The sequence below is a fragment of the Pongo abelii genome, chromosome 2, assembly GCF_028885655.2.
Source record: "Pongo abelii isolate AG06213 chromosome 2, NHGRI_mPonAbe1-v2.0_pri, whole genome shotgun sequence".
NCBI classification, from domain to species: Eukaryota; Metazoa; Chordata; class Mammalia; order Primates; family Hominidae; genus Pongo; species Pongo abelii.
The window spans coordinates 138,636,967-138,654,061 of record NC_085928.1 but is presented as its reverse complement, the minus strand read 5'-3'; the positions used below and the strand labels follow the sequence as shown (position 1 = coordinate 138,654,061).

At 41.9% G+C, this 17,095-nt stretch overlaps 1 long non-coding RNA gene across 3 annotated transcripts in view; it reads left to right on the top strand.

Annotated features, from left to right (window-relative positions):
- The window catches only part of LOC129058634 (uncharacterized), a 164,944-nt gene that overhangs the window by 126,843 nt on the left and 21,006 nt on the right, over positions 1–17,095 (top strand). The window contains exon 1 of one of the 3 annotated variants that reach the window (XR_008523897.2): positions 118–817. The exons of the other annotated variants lie outside the window; for them this stretch is intronic. This is a non-coding gene — a long non-coding RNA (uncharacterized LOC129058634). Of the gene's footprint in view, positions 1–117; positions 818–17,095 lie in introns of those variants that run through there. 3 annotated transcript variants of the gene reach the window in all.

Here is a 17,095-nt window from a genome sequence, read left to right as displayed (position 1 = left end):
AAGGTTGTCAAGAGCAGGAAGGGAAGGAAGAACTAAGGATAGATAATGCAATCTATGCTGATGTTTTTCTGCTAATCATTTTTAAAATTAACATAGTGGGCCGGGCATGGTGGCTCACGCCTGTAATCCCAGCACTTTGGAAGGCTGAGGCAGGCAGATCACCTGAGGTCGGGAGTTTGAGACCAGCTTGACCAACATGGAGAAACCCCGTCTCTACTAAAAATACAAAATTAGCCGAGCGAGGTGGTGCATGCCTGTAATCCCAGCTACTCGGGAGGCTGAAACTCTGTCTCAATAAAAAATAAATAAATTTAACATAGTGAAGAATCCATTGCAAGTTCTTTTCTCATTAATAATAAGTCCATAACAATCACAACAGTAACAATTAATCAAATAAAACTCAAGCACTACTGTATTCCAGGCAGTGTTCTAAGCTCTTTATATATGAAAATTTATTTAATACTTAAAATAGTGTCTATGCGGTAGAACTATTGTTATGTCCAACTTAAAAGCTGAAGAAGTTGAGACCCTGTTACTGGTAGTTAGGCATGAGTGGGGCAGGACAGGGCTCTCCCCCTACCACCCGCTAGAAATGTCAGGTGATGGTTCGGCAATTATCTCATTACCTCTCTAAAAATGACAGTTCACCAGCACCATTGACAGGCCATTTCCTGATGCTCCACACCTGTTAACATCAAAATGTCAGTTGAATGCAGGCCCAGGGAGAAATAGCACTCGAATATAAAATTTTCTTTTTTTCTTCGCAACAAGGCAATGTACTTCTATAGAAGGGTGCACCCTCACAGATGGAGCAATGGTGAGTTCACACCTGGACAAGGGAGGGGAAGGGATTCTTATTCCTGACGCACGTGGCATCTGCTGCCCTGTCCTTCCCCTATTGGTTAGGGTTAGACTGCACAGGCTAAACTAATTCCAATTGGCTAATTTAAAGAAAGTGATGGGGTGAGTGGTTTGGCAGGGAAAATGGTTATGGCGGAGCAGGAAATGGAAATGAGTCAGGGTGGAGAATGAGTCAGGGAGAAGCACGTAACTGGAATGAGTCAGAGTGGAGCAGGTAATTGGAATGATTCAGGGTGGGGCAGGTGATCAGAATGAGTCAGGGCGGAGCAGGTAATCGGAGTGAGTCAGGGTGGAGCAGGTGATCAAAAAAGGTTGCTTTATGAGGAAGTTAAGTTTAAAAATAGGCAAAGAACTGAACATACTGACATATTGAGTCTTTGAAGAGAAATTTAGAACTCATATCTAACAGCATGCATGTTAAGAGACAAAAACGGTGAAGTATGATCTTTCGGGGGCACATGCCACCAGAAAAGGAAAGAAAGCTTCAGATGGACACATGGGTAACTCCTTAAGCACTGCGGGTGCTCAATTCCCAAGGGTAAGAAAGCACTGGGCATGCGGAAAATTCACTCTAAGGGAGGGATCATGGGAAAGAGGCGAGACTAGGATCAAGGTTAAAGGCCCCTTTTTTGCTGTCTTCTTTTGCTCTCTTTTCTCTCTTTGACCTTCAGGTACCTGCTTCGGTCTCTTTCAAGCAAATTTTCCTTTCTTTCCTGTTCTAAAGCTTTTTAAATAAACTTTCGCTCCTGCTCTGAAACTTGGCTTGGTCTCTTTTTCTGCTTTATGCCCCTCAGTCGAATTCTTTCTTTGGAGGAGGCAAGGACTGAAGTTGCTGTGGATGCATATGGATTCACTGCCAGTAATTTGGGGTAACTCAGATCTCTTTCACTGGTAAATGCCCGGAGAGGCTAAGCCATTTGTCAAAGCTCACACAGCACAGTGGCAGAGCAGGGATATATCCCAAAAGAGTTCCATTTGCAGAGCCTGAGCCCCTAATCATTATGCTGTACACCGTCTCTCATACTCAATACTGTATTTTCTCCAATACCTTTGAATGATTGTCCACATCAGGCAGACAAGTTTTATTTCTTATAGTCTGCAATCTTATGTGATTTGGCCCCTGCAGACCTGCTTGGCCTCATCTCAAATCACTCTATTCTTCACTCTGGCACATTGACCTTTTTCTTGAACACGCCAAGCTTGTCCCTGCCTTTTCTTAAAGCCTTTGCATTTGTTGTTCCTTATTCCTGGAATACCCTTCCCCCAGATCTTTGCTGGATGCATCTTTTTGTTATTCAAGTCTCAGCTTAAATGGGATATTCCCTAGAGAGGTCTTTTCCAACCACTTATCCAAGCAACTAACTCCCACCCTAGCTACTCTTTATCTTGTCTCATTGTTTCCTTTTTTGCCATGGCTGTTATTAATATCTGGAATTCTTTTAAAATTTACTGTTTACTTGTTCATTTTCTATCTCCCTCCCTCTGGAATGTAAACCCCATGAAAGAAGAACTTTCTTGTTCATGACTAGTCTCAGTACATAGAGTGGTTGATGTCAGAGAATAAACATTTGTTGAGTAAATGGATAAAGTTCTCACTCTTTCATGACATTAAGTGAACTTTCCAGAAGTACCCAGTCTCCAAGCCTCCCTCTGTCTTCCAGACAGTACAAGGAAATCTGAAGATATATAATCCACATAGAGGCAGAAAGATTTTAGTGAAGCCAAATTTATTTCCAACAAGAAATAGTCTTTGAGTCTTAGTCATTGTGGTTGAATGCAAGTGAGGTCATCCATTCCATTAAAGAAGAAAGATCAGATGGAAATAGGCATACAAGACGCATGGAGAACAGCTAGAGTAGAGCTTCCATAACTTTGGCTTCACAATAATTATTTACTGTATTGGATGAGGTTGGATAAACCTGAGCTTGTCTAGAGAAGATGCTACTTGAGTTATCTGTGTTTGGATTAGTTTTGGGCAGCCAAACCATCTGGAGAGGTTTAGGGCTCAGTCCCAAGGCTCTGATCTTTACTTGGCTGCAAACGCCTCATTGCCCTGCCACCTCTGCTTCATGGGCTGGAGGTCTGTCCTCTTGCAGTCATGTGGGAAGAATTGGACTCTGAGTTGGTTTCTATTTTCTTATGAAACCATCCAGGGGAATGAACTGGGGGATAAATAACCAAACTTCTGAAGTGCAGCTTTGACTACAATCCAGTGTCTGGGCTGACTCTGAAACATCTCAGACTGTGTGTCCTGAGACTGTGCTGGCTGATGACCTGGCCACAAGCATTCCATCTCACATCCCAGGCATCTGAGCAACGCTGCTTCCCGTATGGGAGGTAGAGGATTTGGTGGGTTAATTGAAACTAAAATGTCTGCAACCCTAGATCCTGCCTCTGTTTTGGAGTGACTTGTTAGGAAAGTCACCAGTGATTTATACATTCAGGGTATCATTCCTCAAAGAACTCAAGATCCACATATTCTCAGTCATAGGTGGGAATTGAACAATGAGAACACATGGACACAGGAAGGGGAACATCACAATTCAGGGACTGTTGTGGGTTGGGGGGAGGGGGGAGGGATAACATTGGGAGATATACCTAATGCTAGATGACGAGTTGGTGGGTGCAGTGCACCAGCATGGCACATGTATACATATGTAACTTACCTGCACATTGGGCACATGTACCATAAAACCTAAAGTATAATAATAATAATAATAATAATAATTACAATAAAAGAAAAAAAAAGAAAAAAAAAAAGAAAAAAAAAATAAAAAAATTAAAAAACCTGAAAAAAAAAAAAAAAAAAAAAAGATTCATGGCAGAATTTGATAAATGTTGAGGTTTGATCTTGATGGAAGACTAGAGATTGAAAATTGGAAGATGATCTACTTAACTTTATACAGAGAACAGATGCATCCACATTTTTTCTTTATTTTAGTTTATTAAGTTCTGAGATATGTATGCAGGATGTGCAGGTTTGTTACATAGATAAACATGTGCTATGGTGGTTTACTGCACTTATCAACCCATCACCTAGGTATTAAGCCCAGCATGCATTAGCTATTTTTCCCGAATTGTGTTCACTTTTTAAGATGGCTAGGATCAGGCATGGAGAAGGGAAGGTGAGAGTTTTGGTCTCCAGTCTTTGTCAGTGTGGAAGGCTCCCCTCTGGTAGAAGGGGCTTAGGAATCACGGACTGTTCCCCCAGCCTAGAGAAACTCACTCAAGATTTCTTAAGTCCAAAAAAGGAAATTTTGGGCCAGAGTGAAATTTCTCATTCTGTAAGGAATGCTACTGACATTAGCAGGCAACCATCTCTCTGTACCTACACTCATTTTTACATCTTTAATGAAATTTCATGTGCTTAAAACTTTTTATTGAACTACACATACAGAAAAGTGCATATATCACAAGTGTATAGGTTGACAGGTTTTCACAAACTAAACACACATAATTGGCATCAGACCAAGAAACAGAATATTGTCACATCTCAGAAGTCTTGCTTACCCATGCTTCCACTTACTGTCCCCAGTACTAACTACTATCCTGACATCTAACAGCATGGATTAATTTCACCTATTTTTACTTTGGCTTCTTTCATTCAATATTTTAGTCGTGAGATTCATCCATGTTGCTGTATATAGCAGTAATTTACTCATTGTCATTGCTATAGAGTATTCCATTGTGTGACTATACCACAATTTATTTATCCGTGCTACTATTGATGGACAGTTGGGTTATTTCCAGTCTGAGACTATTACAATCATAGTTCTGTAAATATCCAAGTATGCATTTCTTGATGCACACACATATATGGAATATATGAGGAGTAGTATTGTTTGGTCATATGATAAATGCGAGTTTAATTTTATAGGAAACTGCCAAACTGTTTTCCAAAGCAGTTGTACCATTTTATATTCCCACTAGCAGTGGATGTGAGTTCCACTTGCTCCATATCACCACTAACACTTGGTATTGTCTATGTTTTCATTTTAGCAATTACTGTGGATAGGTAGTAGAAACTAGACTCACTTTTTTATTCTACCTGTCTTTTACTCTTACTTTATCTGTCTCTATTTTTCTGTAAACTGTCCTTCTCTGCTTTCCACTCCACCTGGAGGAAACCATGGTTTCACCCCCACTTCCTAATAGTTTACATCATTGGTCCACCTTAGATCAGCTTAGCCAGAAATAGACATTTCTTAGTGTCAATTCCAAAATGAGTGAAAGGGAATCTGATCCATTTGGGTTATGTTACAGATTGAATTGTGAACGCCCAACCCCCCGCAACCATATATTGAAGGCTTAACCTCCAAAGTGACATTTTTAAAGATGGGTCCTTTTGGGTAGATGGGGTTGGTATCCTTATAAGAAGAGGAGGAGACACCTGAGAGCTCTTTCTCCACACACACATAGAGTAAAGCAATGTGAGGACATGGCAAGAAGGTGGAAGTCAACAAGCTAGGAAAGGAGGTCTTACCAGAAACCAATTATGATGGCATCTTGATCTGGGACTTCTAATATCCAGCACTGTGAGAAAATAAATTTCTGTTGTTTAAGCTGCCCAGCCTGTGGTATTTTGTTGTGACAACCAGAGTAAGTATATTCATACAGGTCAGGTGGTTGCACATGAGCCAGTCAGTTGCAGTGGGGGTGGGTCAAGGTCTACAAATATGACTCCTGGGAGAGTATACCTGGGACCAGGTAGATGGCTGGTTCCTTAAGCAGGGACCAGGAAAATATCCCAATGGTCATCTTTTATAGAAACCTTTAAAAGAGACTACCCCACTAAATGGCCCATGAGCTAATTCACGGACCTCAGTAATCAAAGGGACATTTTACTCAGTCATTTAACCAGTATTTATTAGACTTCACTGTGTGTTAGGCACCGTACTCAGTGCTCAAGATACTGCAAGATTGAGTCTGAAAAGCGTTTGCACTCAAGGAACAAAGGGTGGCTGGTGAGCAGATGTCTGATGTTTCAAAGTCATTCATGTCAAGATAAATGTGTTCTGCCATCTGGTTACACTACTATTAATTGTATTTATTATTAGCCTTCCATATGATGATAAATAATGTACTTCAACTGAAATCTTAACCATTGCTTAATTTCTGCTGAATTAACAAATCTCTTCCTTTCTACTACTAATAATAATGGTTAAGATTTCTGTAAGGTGTTATTACTACATGGCAAGCATTGTTCTGATTGCTTTATATACACTGACTCATTTAATTTTCATAAAAGCTTAATATAGTAAGTACTTTTATTATTATCCCCATTTTATAGCTATGAACTTCAAATATGCCCTTATTGTTACTGCCAAGCACACTATATTTTCTAATCCACTTACTTTCCTACACAATGACTTCACATCCTTCCTACACAATGACTTCACATCCTTTCCTGTCCCCTCAGACCTCCAATTCCACCCCGCTATGTCCTAACCCTTAGGTGATGACCTTGTTTCCAGCTTCATAGTCCAAGAAGAACTTCCATGAACTCCCACCACTACATCTATCTACCCACCTGCCAGCATCTGCCTTCCTGCCTAATAATGAGACGGATTATCTGTGCTCCTGTGGAAAGAAGTCTCTCCATTCATATAGGAATTCCCAATCATTTTCTTCTACTCAAGAACCTTATCCCAACCGTTTGTCACTTTCTCCTCTATATCATTAACTTTTCACTAGCTTATGGATTATTCCCATTTATAAAAATATGCATATTAATCTGTTCTCATGCTGCTACGAAGAAATACCAGAGACTGGGTAATTTATAAAAAAAAAAGAGGTTTAATTGACTCACAGTTCCGCATGGCTGGAGAGGCCTCAAGAAACTTACAATCATGGCAGAAGGCACCTCTTCACAGGGTGGCAGGAGAGAGAATGAGTGCCGAGTAAAGGGGGAAGCCTCTTATAAAGCCATCAAATCTCATAAGAACTCACTATCATGAGAATAGCATGGGGGATTCAATTATAATAAATGCCATCATATAATATATATAATTATAATATACGCCATCATAATTGATTTCTGGTAAGACCTCGTTTCCTGGCTTGTTGACTGCCACCTTCTTGCCATGTCCTTGCATTGCTTTCCTCTGTGTGTGTGTGTGGAGAAAGAGCTCTCAGGTGTCTCCTCCTCTTCTCATAAGAATACCAACCCCATCTACCCCCGTGATTCCATTATCTCTACCTGGTGCCACCCTTGACACATGGGGATTATTACAATTCAAGGTGAGATTTGGGTGGGGACACAACCAAATCATATCATATGCTGTTGTTCTTCCACATTAAAAAAAAAATCCTTCAACTATATTTTCTTTGTTTCCCTTTGCAGCAGAATTTGAAAGATTTTTCTAAACTCACAGTATCAAACTCTCCTTCTCCCATTCTCCCTCACGACCACTCCAATCAGGATGTCGCCCCTACCACTAAACTAAAAGTGTGCTTGTTGAGGAAAACAACAACCTCCATGTTGCTAAATACAATCCTTTGTTCTCCATCCTCTATGAGACTTAACCCATTGGCAGCATTGGCACAGCTGAGAATTCCTTCCCACCCTCTTGATATCATTTCTATATGTGGATTCCAGGCCTTTCACTCTTCTGGTTTCTTCCTATCTCTCTACTTGTTCTTTTTCATTCTCCCTTGCTGGTTCTGCCTCTTCTCTCTCACCTTTGAACATGGAGTGCCTTAAGGATCCATCTTTGGTCCTTTCTTCTCTCTACATTCATGCTCTTGGTGATCTCATGCAATCTCATAGGCTCTGAAAACCACCTATACATCAACATCTCAATAGTTTATGTATCCAAACCAAACCGCCAACCATCTCTCTCCCAAACTTTAGAGGTATATATAACACGTCTTATCAACTTCTCCGCTTGGATATCTAATAGACATCTTAGACATAACATGTATGAGACTGATTTCTGAGGCCATGGCAGTAATATATGGTCACAACCATCTTGTGACTATGAGGAGGGCTGGCATGAAGTCAATGTCAATATGTTGAGAATGGCAGAGTAGAAGATGAAAGAGTCAGTGTTCTTGAAGACACATTTGAGCCACTCTAATAAGCAACGTAATGGCTGTTCTAATTCTGGACTTCTTGGTTTTTGAGATCACAAATTCTTTTTCATTTGGGTTTTCTGTTACTCGTGGTTACAGTCAGCCTAATTATATAGCACAAACTGGAGGACAATCTAATGGAGAAATCAATATTTTTCCCTGATTGTCTTCTTTAGTCTTTTGCCCATCAAGAGACTAGAGACAATGAAAATAATGGGAACATTTTAAAAAATTATCTGTAGGAAAAATTATCTCTTTCCCCATCAAGAGGCTAGAGATAATGAAAATAATGGTGGAGACATTTAAAAAAATATCTGTAGGAAGCACCCTGAGATTTCCTAGGGAGATTTTTTTTTCTTGAGGAAAGATATCTTTTCCTTTATTTCCTTTACTAACACAATGCTGCCACTTAATGGAATGAGTTCGTGTCAAGGGTGTGGCTAGCATAGTGGGTGTGTAATGCGACTGGTGTAATTCTGGAGTGGGAATTTCATATATGAATAAATATTTATTCCAAACTCAATTTTCAAATTCTCCCACTCTGTAGAGTGAGTGAGTACACAAGGAGTTCTAAGTATCAAAGTTAGGGTTAAGTTCTGAGGATGGAGGTCAGTGGTATGATTCAGGAAAATGGTATAGCCACTAGCTTTGGGACTAGACATTGCTGAGGGACTATAGTATGAAAAATAGTTCAAGACAGCAATGCCTGGACACTGTTACAACTTTTCTGGAAGGCAGTTTGGCAATGTGTATTAAAGTCATTAACAATAATCACATCTTTTAACTCAATAATTTCACTTTATTGGAATCTAGAACAAGGAAATAATCCTAATGAGGAAGAGTTACATCATACCTACCCCGGTCTCTTTGGTTCCACTTCTCTGTGATGCTAAGTTAAAGCCATTCTATGCTAATTTGACAGCACACGTTACCACAGTAGGCTGAAGATGAACAGTAAGAGGGCCTCAGGAAGCTGATAGGAAGAAAATCCATTTCTTATTTGAATCCACATTTTGTTTTCTTGGGAAAACATGATTGTTTGCTGTGGTGAAGTGTGCTTTCCATTAGGTAGCTCAGAGGAAGCTGGCTGGAACTCTTATCCCTGGAAAGGCTGAACTAGACTGTGAACATTCTCTTCTGCAGGGTTACAAGACCAGAACCCTCCCAACCTTACTTTGGGATCTTTGACCCCAGGGCCATAGCAACTTCTATTAATATCTGACAAATCTGAGGCAGCAGGGTCTGGAAGACACAAGAAGAGACTGAGGGCTGGGTGGGTGTGAGAGACAGGATGCCTTTCTTCTCCAAGCCACCTCCCCAGTCATGCTGCTTGATGGCTCCAGGGGCTTTCCATTGTTTTCTGTGCAGCTTCCTCACATCTTAACTGGAATATTTATATGGCCAGATAGGTTCCTACTTCACCCTCTCCATTTTTCTTCAACTTCCTGGAAAAGTGTGGGAAGTTCTTGCCACTTACTTTAGGTCCATATACAACATTGCAGTTTATCACAAGCTTCAAGGAGAATTGGAGCTTTCAAGTCTCTCCTTCCATGTCACTTTCTATTCCCTGCCTGAGAGTCCCACCAGTAGGATGACACAACATTAGAGATTGGCATTGACTAGGGTGAGTGTTGAATTAAAGACACACAAGTAGAAACATCTGGGAGACCAAGAAACCTTAGCTCAGGAGACACAAGGAATGAAAAAGAACTCTTGTTGACTCAAGAAAGAAGAACTCAAGAAAGAAGAACACATTAGGAAGGGCATCTTTCCCCACCAGTTCCCAAAGAAGAAGGTATGTGGAAGACACTGGATGTCTGTGCACTGGACAGAGCCTCCAAAGCAGCCCACTCACCCTCTGTACGGCATTCTCCAGACTCATCTATGTGGGAAAGCACCCAGCATTTAGGCCACCACGAAGCTGTGCTGGTCAGGACTGCACCCCCCCCCGCCAAAAGTCTCAGGCTTTTGCTGGAAAGTGACAGGCTTCCTTCTTTCCCTGCCCTAGCCAGCTTCCCATCTACCACAGAACCCACAACCTGGGATATACACAACACCCCCAGGATTTCCCCCTAGGATGTTCTACCCCACAGATTTAACACATATATCTCCTCTGAAGGATTGCCAGTGAGTGCTGAAAAACAGGATTTGAAGAAATGCATTGTGGAGCTACAATAAGTTGCCTCCACAATTGGAGACTGATTCAGGAAAAGAGAAGACACTCAGAAAAGAACTAGTGTAAATTAATATAAGTGGAGGACAGTGGCCTCTTTAGAAGGATGTAGGATGTAGCCTCACCAATCTAGCAAATTTTAGTTGGAAAGAATGAAGTGTGTGAAAGTGCCTGAGTAGTGTCTGGCACATCATACATGCTCAATACATGCTACCACTTTGGATCTCTTATTCTAGTCCAAAATGCATCTGAGGTGTAAATAATTTTGGGCCTCTCTGATAGGATCTTCTTTTGTTATAATGAACGTAAATGTATTTCCCTGTGGCTTCCTCTTATTATATCTATTTCTGGAGCTTTGACAGAATAAACCTTATCTCCTTTCACCATAACATACTTTAAAACATTTGAAGGCAGAAGTTTTCTTTCCCAAATGTTCTCTTCAAGATAAAATTCCTCAAGGCCTTCAACCATTCTGCTTATGACCTGCTTTTGAGGGCTTCATCAGCTTATTCACTCCTTCTGAATACACTTGTGTTTGTCACTGTTCTCCTGAAAGGTGACCATGAATTGGCCACTATCCTGGAGGAAAGGGAGGGTTAAACAGCATAGACAAAGCAGGCCTACCACATTTTCTCATTGTCATTCATGCAAGCTGGTATCAAATTTATTTCCTTGTCTAGTTTTTCAGAAACAATGTTACTGTGATAATTTGCACTATCTTGCTATCTATGAAAATCTCTGCAGATTTTTAAACTATTTTTTTGCCATCCGTAAGTGGAGATTGCATATTGTTCACCAAAAGCTGCTCTCCCTTCTTCCATAGTAGTTGGATACATGGCTGGCCAGCTAGAAATTACATTTGCCAGCTTTCCTTGCAGCCAGGTGTGGTCATATGACTACACTCTTGCTGGTTGAACATAAGTGAAAATGACACATGAAATTTCAATTAGGCCTTTAAATATAGCCTGTGTACTCCTCCATGTGCTTTTCCTCTTTCAAAGGCTGTAACCTGAACAGGCCTGTAACCAGGCTCCAAACACACAGATGAAGACAATATATTAGGGGTTGGTAGGACCACAAGATGAAGGAGATTAAAGCCCTGACTGGTCAGTGGAATGAAGCATTGGCCAACCAGGACCTTCCACACTAAGATTTGTATTGATCAGCTCATGGTATAATAAGGTTGTGTAACAAACAACTTCAAATATCAATGACATACAAAACCCACCATTTATCCTCATGCTGATGGGTCTGCCGGTCAGCTGCAGTTTGGCTAATCAGGCTGGGTTCTGCTGGTGTCTCTCCAGGCTCTGCTCCACAGTCTTTTCTCTCTGGGCCAACAGCTGCAGAGGGCAGAGTCTTCTTCTGGCAGATCATTGGAGTCAAAGAGGATGAGCAAATGTATGATATCTGCTAGTGAACAGCTTATAGATTTTATTTTCTCCAGTCCTCTACCACCTTATTACTTGTCATTGGTCCTTAAAAATTATTCAATGTGGTTTAGCAGTCTCATTTTTCAGTCTTCTCAGGAGTCTGGGACATACTTCAGAAGACATTACTCATTTTAGAGAATCCATGAGCTTTTTTGTAAGTTCTTCACCAATTTAGATCTTAGTCTCTCAGCATCCCAATTCCAGAGTCATAAGAAAGAATCTTATTGGGCCAGCCCAGTGAATAGATTAATTTCTGCCTAGGCCAGGTATTTACTCTGGTCCAATCATCTGTGGCCAAGAAAATAGGGTCCTGAGGGCTGGGCGTGGTGGCTCACGCCTGTAATCCCAGCACTTTGGGAGGCCGAGGCGGGCAGATCACGCGAGGTCAGGAGATTGAGACCATCCTGGTTAACAAGGTGAAACCCCGTCTCTATTAAAAATACAAAAAAATTAGCCGGGCGTGGTGGTGGGCGCCTGTAGTCCCATCTACTTGGGAGGCTGAGGCAGGAGAATGGCGTGAACCCAGGAGGCAGAGCTTGCAGTGAGCTGAGATCGCACCACTGCACTCCAGCCTGGGCGAAAGAGCTAGACTCTGTCTCAGAAAAAAAAAAAAGAAAGAAAATAGGGTCCTGAAATAAAAACATGATATATTAGTCTGTTCTCACGCTGCTAATAAAGACATACCTGAGACTGGCTAATTTATAAAGAAAAAGAGGTTTAATGGACTCTAAGTTCCACATGGCTGAGGAGGCCCCACAACCATGGCAGAAGGCAAAGGAGGAGCAAACTCACATCTTACATGCTGGCAGGCGAGAGAGAGCATGTGCAGGGGAACTCCCCTTTATAAAACCATCAGATCCTGTGAGACTTATTCACTATCATGATAACAGCATGAGAAAGGCCTGCACTCATGATTTAACTACTTCCCACCAGGTTTCTCCCATTACATGCAGGAATTATGGGAGCTACAATTCAAGATTTGTGTGGGGACACAGCCAAACCATATCACATGACAACCTAAACTCATTTATTCAGCAAGGTCTGTGGATGAGTGGCAATTTCAAAGAATAGGATGGGGCTAGCTATGTACCCCAATCATGCGGAGTTTCTGCAACTGCAAGTCAAGGACCAGATATTGGGTTACATATCCCTACCTAAGCACTGACAACTAGGAAGACAGCCTGAAAGATACCATGCTCTCTTGTGGTAGATTGCTACATTGGTGGCCTCCAGTGAACCACATCTCTTGGTATTTATACACTGTATACTCATTTCCCACACTGACTCTGTACTTGACCATGGAACTTGCTTTGCCTAATGAGACATTAGCCAATGATGCCAATGGAGGCTTGATATAGGATTGTATATTGGGGATTGCTCTCTTGAGATGCTTCTTCTTGGAAGCCAACTGCTATGCTCTAAAAAAGCTTAGACTAAACTCCTGAATGGTGACAGGTCCTGGAGGATGAGAGGCTCTCTCAATGTCTTAGACCCAGCCAAGCTCCGGCTGAATGTAGCTCATGAGTGACCTCAGCTATGCCATGTGGAACAGAAGGATGAGTCAGCTGATACAAGTGAGTTCACAGACTCATGAGGAAAAATAAATTGCTGCTGTCTTAAGTCACTATATTTTGGGGTAATTTAAAAGGCCATAATAGATAATTGAAATACTTCCCCTCTCTAAAATGTCCGTGGTGCCAAAACTCATCTGGAAATGCAGATGTCTGGCCCAGAATCCTTGGAGAAAATTTTTTGGCACTGAGAATAGATCCAAAGGACCCCAGAAATGGAATCTGGAGAGGTCTTCTTCCTCTCCTCTTCTGGAAATTAAAATTATTTTCACAAATGCTGAAAACAAAAGGGAATCCTTAAACCATGAGGCATAAGAATGTTCTATTACCTAGTCAGATAAGGCCAGACTCTCACACAGTGCCCCGCACTCTTCTCTTCCATACCCTGTCTCCTTCTCGATAAAATACATCAACATCAAGGGAAAGCCATAGATTCTTCTGGTCCTCCTTAGACACCAAGAGAGAAGACTCTCATTAAGTACCTCCTGTTGCATTGCCCAATCTCCTGTGAGGTGGTCCAATGTGTGATGGGTTGTATGTCCTTAAAGACTGAAGGGAAAATGTTTCTGATTAATGCCAGAGATTACTCAGAGAAGTAAAAATTACCATCTTCTGAGGTCATGAAAATAGTAGTTGGTATGACATCTCAGAATTATTTTGGGTTTGTCCCTGGCTGAAAGCAATATGACCCCTTAGGAGCCTCAGTTCCTTACTAATTCCATAACACTAATTCAGAATGTGTTGTTCCAAGAATTGTCTACATGTACCAAGAGATTTATATTCTAAAGCACCAAGATCATCAGCATTTACAATCTCTTCTCTTTCAGCATATGTCACTGAGAAAACCCTAAATTTTGCCAAGCAAGTTTTCAACAAATGCATTCAACAAATATTTTACTGAATGGCTACCCTGACTGGGTATCCAGCAGGGTATTGTCTATACAGTGGCCTAGTGGCTACCTTGTTTGGGACTATCTAGCATTCATTCCCACGAACCACCCCCCACTCCCCGCCGACCAGCTGCTCTCCTTTGAAGAGTGAACTAAGCAACTCTTTTTTTTTTTTTGAGAGTGAGTACTACTTTCCTTTCGGATCCATTCTAATGAGGCTTCTCTACCTCCTCAAACCAAGAATGCTCACTGTGATACAAGCCAGGCCAGTTGAATGTTCTCACTGTGGATTTTAAATCAAAACAGATTGATAAAGACTGTGAAAACAAGTTGCTATTTGGGAATTCTCATGCCCAGTGAGACGGTTTTTTACTAGAACATTTTCTGTTGTTTTAGCTTCCTAGATTTTAGAGTTTCCTTGTTCCTGTTTGTTTCCAAGCACTCTTCTCTGGCCTGACTATAAACTCCAGATGTCCTTCCAAAGAAGTCATTTTTCATTAGATTACCCAGACAGATTGCTGTTACTGGCATCCAAAACACCCGAAATAATATAAGAGATGAATGAAACAGACATGATCCCAGCTTACAGAGCCTGTCAATTTGGTTGGGTAGACAGACACTAAACAAAGAAAAAATATGTAATTACAAATTGTTGTAAAATAAATGAACAGAGTACTATGAAAGAGAATAACAGGGTAATCTAATTGAGATTACGGGGCCACTGGACACCTCAACTGAGATCTGAAGGATGAGCAGACAAAGAGTGGAGGGAAAGAGCCTTTCTGGCAGAGGGCAGAGAACAAACGAAGGCCTTGAGATAGGGAGGAGATTGTTGCATTCCAGGAACTGGTGGAGGCTGGAGTCCTCGGGAGGAGTGGCGTGAGCTGAGGCAGGAGGGGTGGGCTTGGGCCTGATCATGCAGTTTGGTCGTTCATGGAGATATTTTAAATTTGATTTCAAAATAATAGGAATAAACCATCAGAAAGTTATAAGTCTGGCGATGGCATAACCTAATTAGATTTTAAAACAGCCCCTCTTGCTACCATATAAAGAATTGGCTTGCGGGGCAGACATAGAAAGTAATTGAGTGGTCTGGGAAGGAGATGATGTGGCTTAGGCTAGGGTGGTAGCAAAGGAGAGGAGAAAGCAAAGCCCTATTGGGATTTAGAGGCACGAGTGGGCAAAACCCACTGCTTTGGAGCATGCCTGCCTTGTGGGCAAGGACGTGGTCCTGCTCATTTCTACATCCCATGAAATACCTAAATAACTTGTGCTTCTATAGAATCACACAATTTACAAAGTGCTTCTGTGTCCAGATCTCACTTGATCCTTGCAGCAGTCCTGAGGGTTGCTAAAAACAAAGTAGTCAAGGCTGGAGGAAGAAGTGAAATGGCCATTGCATACAGTTGGTAACAACCATGCCAGGACTTGCGTCCTACTCCTCTCATAGCTTGCTGCCCGGCTCGTATCCACCCCCAGAAATGTTTGCAGATCTGAAGATGAACTGAGGGCCTCTCCACTGCTCTTTGGTGTCCATTTCTTGTCCCACTGAACCTGGGCTCTCTAAGATGGTCCTGGAAGCTCATTTGCATCCAGTTCCATCTCTTACCCTGTGGCGTATTTAACCAATAGCAGGCTTTGGCCGGCACATGCTGAAGGCAATATGACCCCTGGGGCTCCTAAAAGGTCATATTGCCTTCAGCCAGGGACAAACCCAAACTATTTCTGAGATGTCATACCCAGTGCTATTTGGCCAAATCATACATTCTTATCACCTTTTATCTCTCTCTGCCTGGATCTCCTTGAACATTCTTTTAATCATTTCTGTTGCCTTCCCTGGAATGCCTACTCCCTTCTGGGTAAGTGTTGTCTGGACTGGCAGCATCAGTATCACTTGGCAACTTGTTTGAAATATAAAGTCTCAGGCCCCACCCCAGACCTACTGAAAGAAAATCTGGGGGTGGCCCTGCCATCTGTGCTTTAATAAGCCTGCCAGGTGATTTTGATGCAGACAAAACTTTGGGAAACACCAGCCTAAGTCTTTCCAGGAACAACCTCTCAAGCTGCAGACAGCTGGGCTCAGATAAAGATGTGTTTTATATGAACCCATGTCAGGGGCTGAAGTCTCTGATGGTTCTTACCCAAGCTCTGGGTCCACATGGCTGAAAGACAGTGACAGCTCATGAAGCTGTATAGGGTCTTTGCAAGACCATCCTCTGCTGATCTTTAACCCACTGCTTGTGTGGACTGAATCAGATCTTTAAGGAGGAAACCTGGAAGAAGGTACTAAAGGGGAGTTGCCCAGCCCTTCCTGACTTTGCCCTTTGCAGTCATGTCTCTATTGCCCATCAAACATGAGAACTGTCTAGACCCAGATTGGCTCAGGTTAACCGAACCCTTCTTGGAGACAGGGATCAGTCAGATAGGTAAATGCTTACAGGTAGCCCTGATAAGTACCACAGTGGGGGCTGCGTATTAGTTTGCTTTACTGCCATAACACAATACCATAGGCTGAGTGGCTTAAACAACAGAAATTTATTTTCTCACAGTTCTGGAGGCCAGAAATCCAAAATCAAGATGTAGAAAGGGTTAGTTTCTCCTGAAGCCCTTCTCCTTGGCTTGTGAATGGCCACTTTCTGTCTATGTCTTCTTCATGTGGTCTTTTCACTGTGCATATATACCCCTGGTGTCTCTTTTTGTGACACCTCTCCTAATCTCCTCTGCTTGTAAGGACACCAGTCATATTGAATTAGGGCCCCCACATATGACCTCATTTAACTTTAATCACCTCTTTAAAGGTCTGCAAGTATAGTCACATTTTATACAAATTTATTTATTTATTTATTTGGAGACAGGGTATCGCTCTGTCACCCAGGCTAGAATGCAGTGCTGTGATCACGGCTCATTGCAGCTTTGACCTCCCAGGCTCAAGGGATCCTCCTGCCTCAGCCTCTCGATTTGCTGGGACCACAGGTGTGCACCACCACACCTGGCTAATTTTTTAAAATTTTAGTAAAGATGAGGTCTCAGTATGTTGCCCAGGCTAACCTCAAACTTCTGGGCTCAAGAGATCTTCCTGCCTTGGCCTCCCAA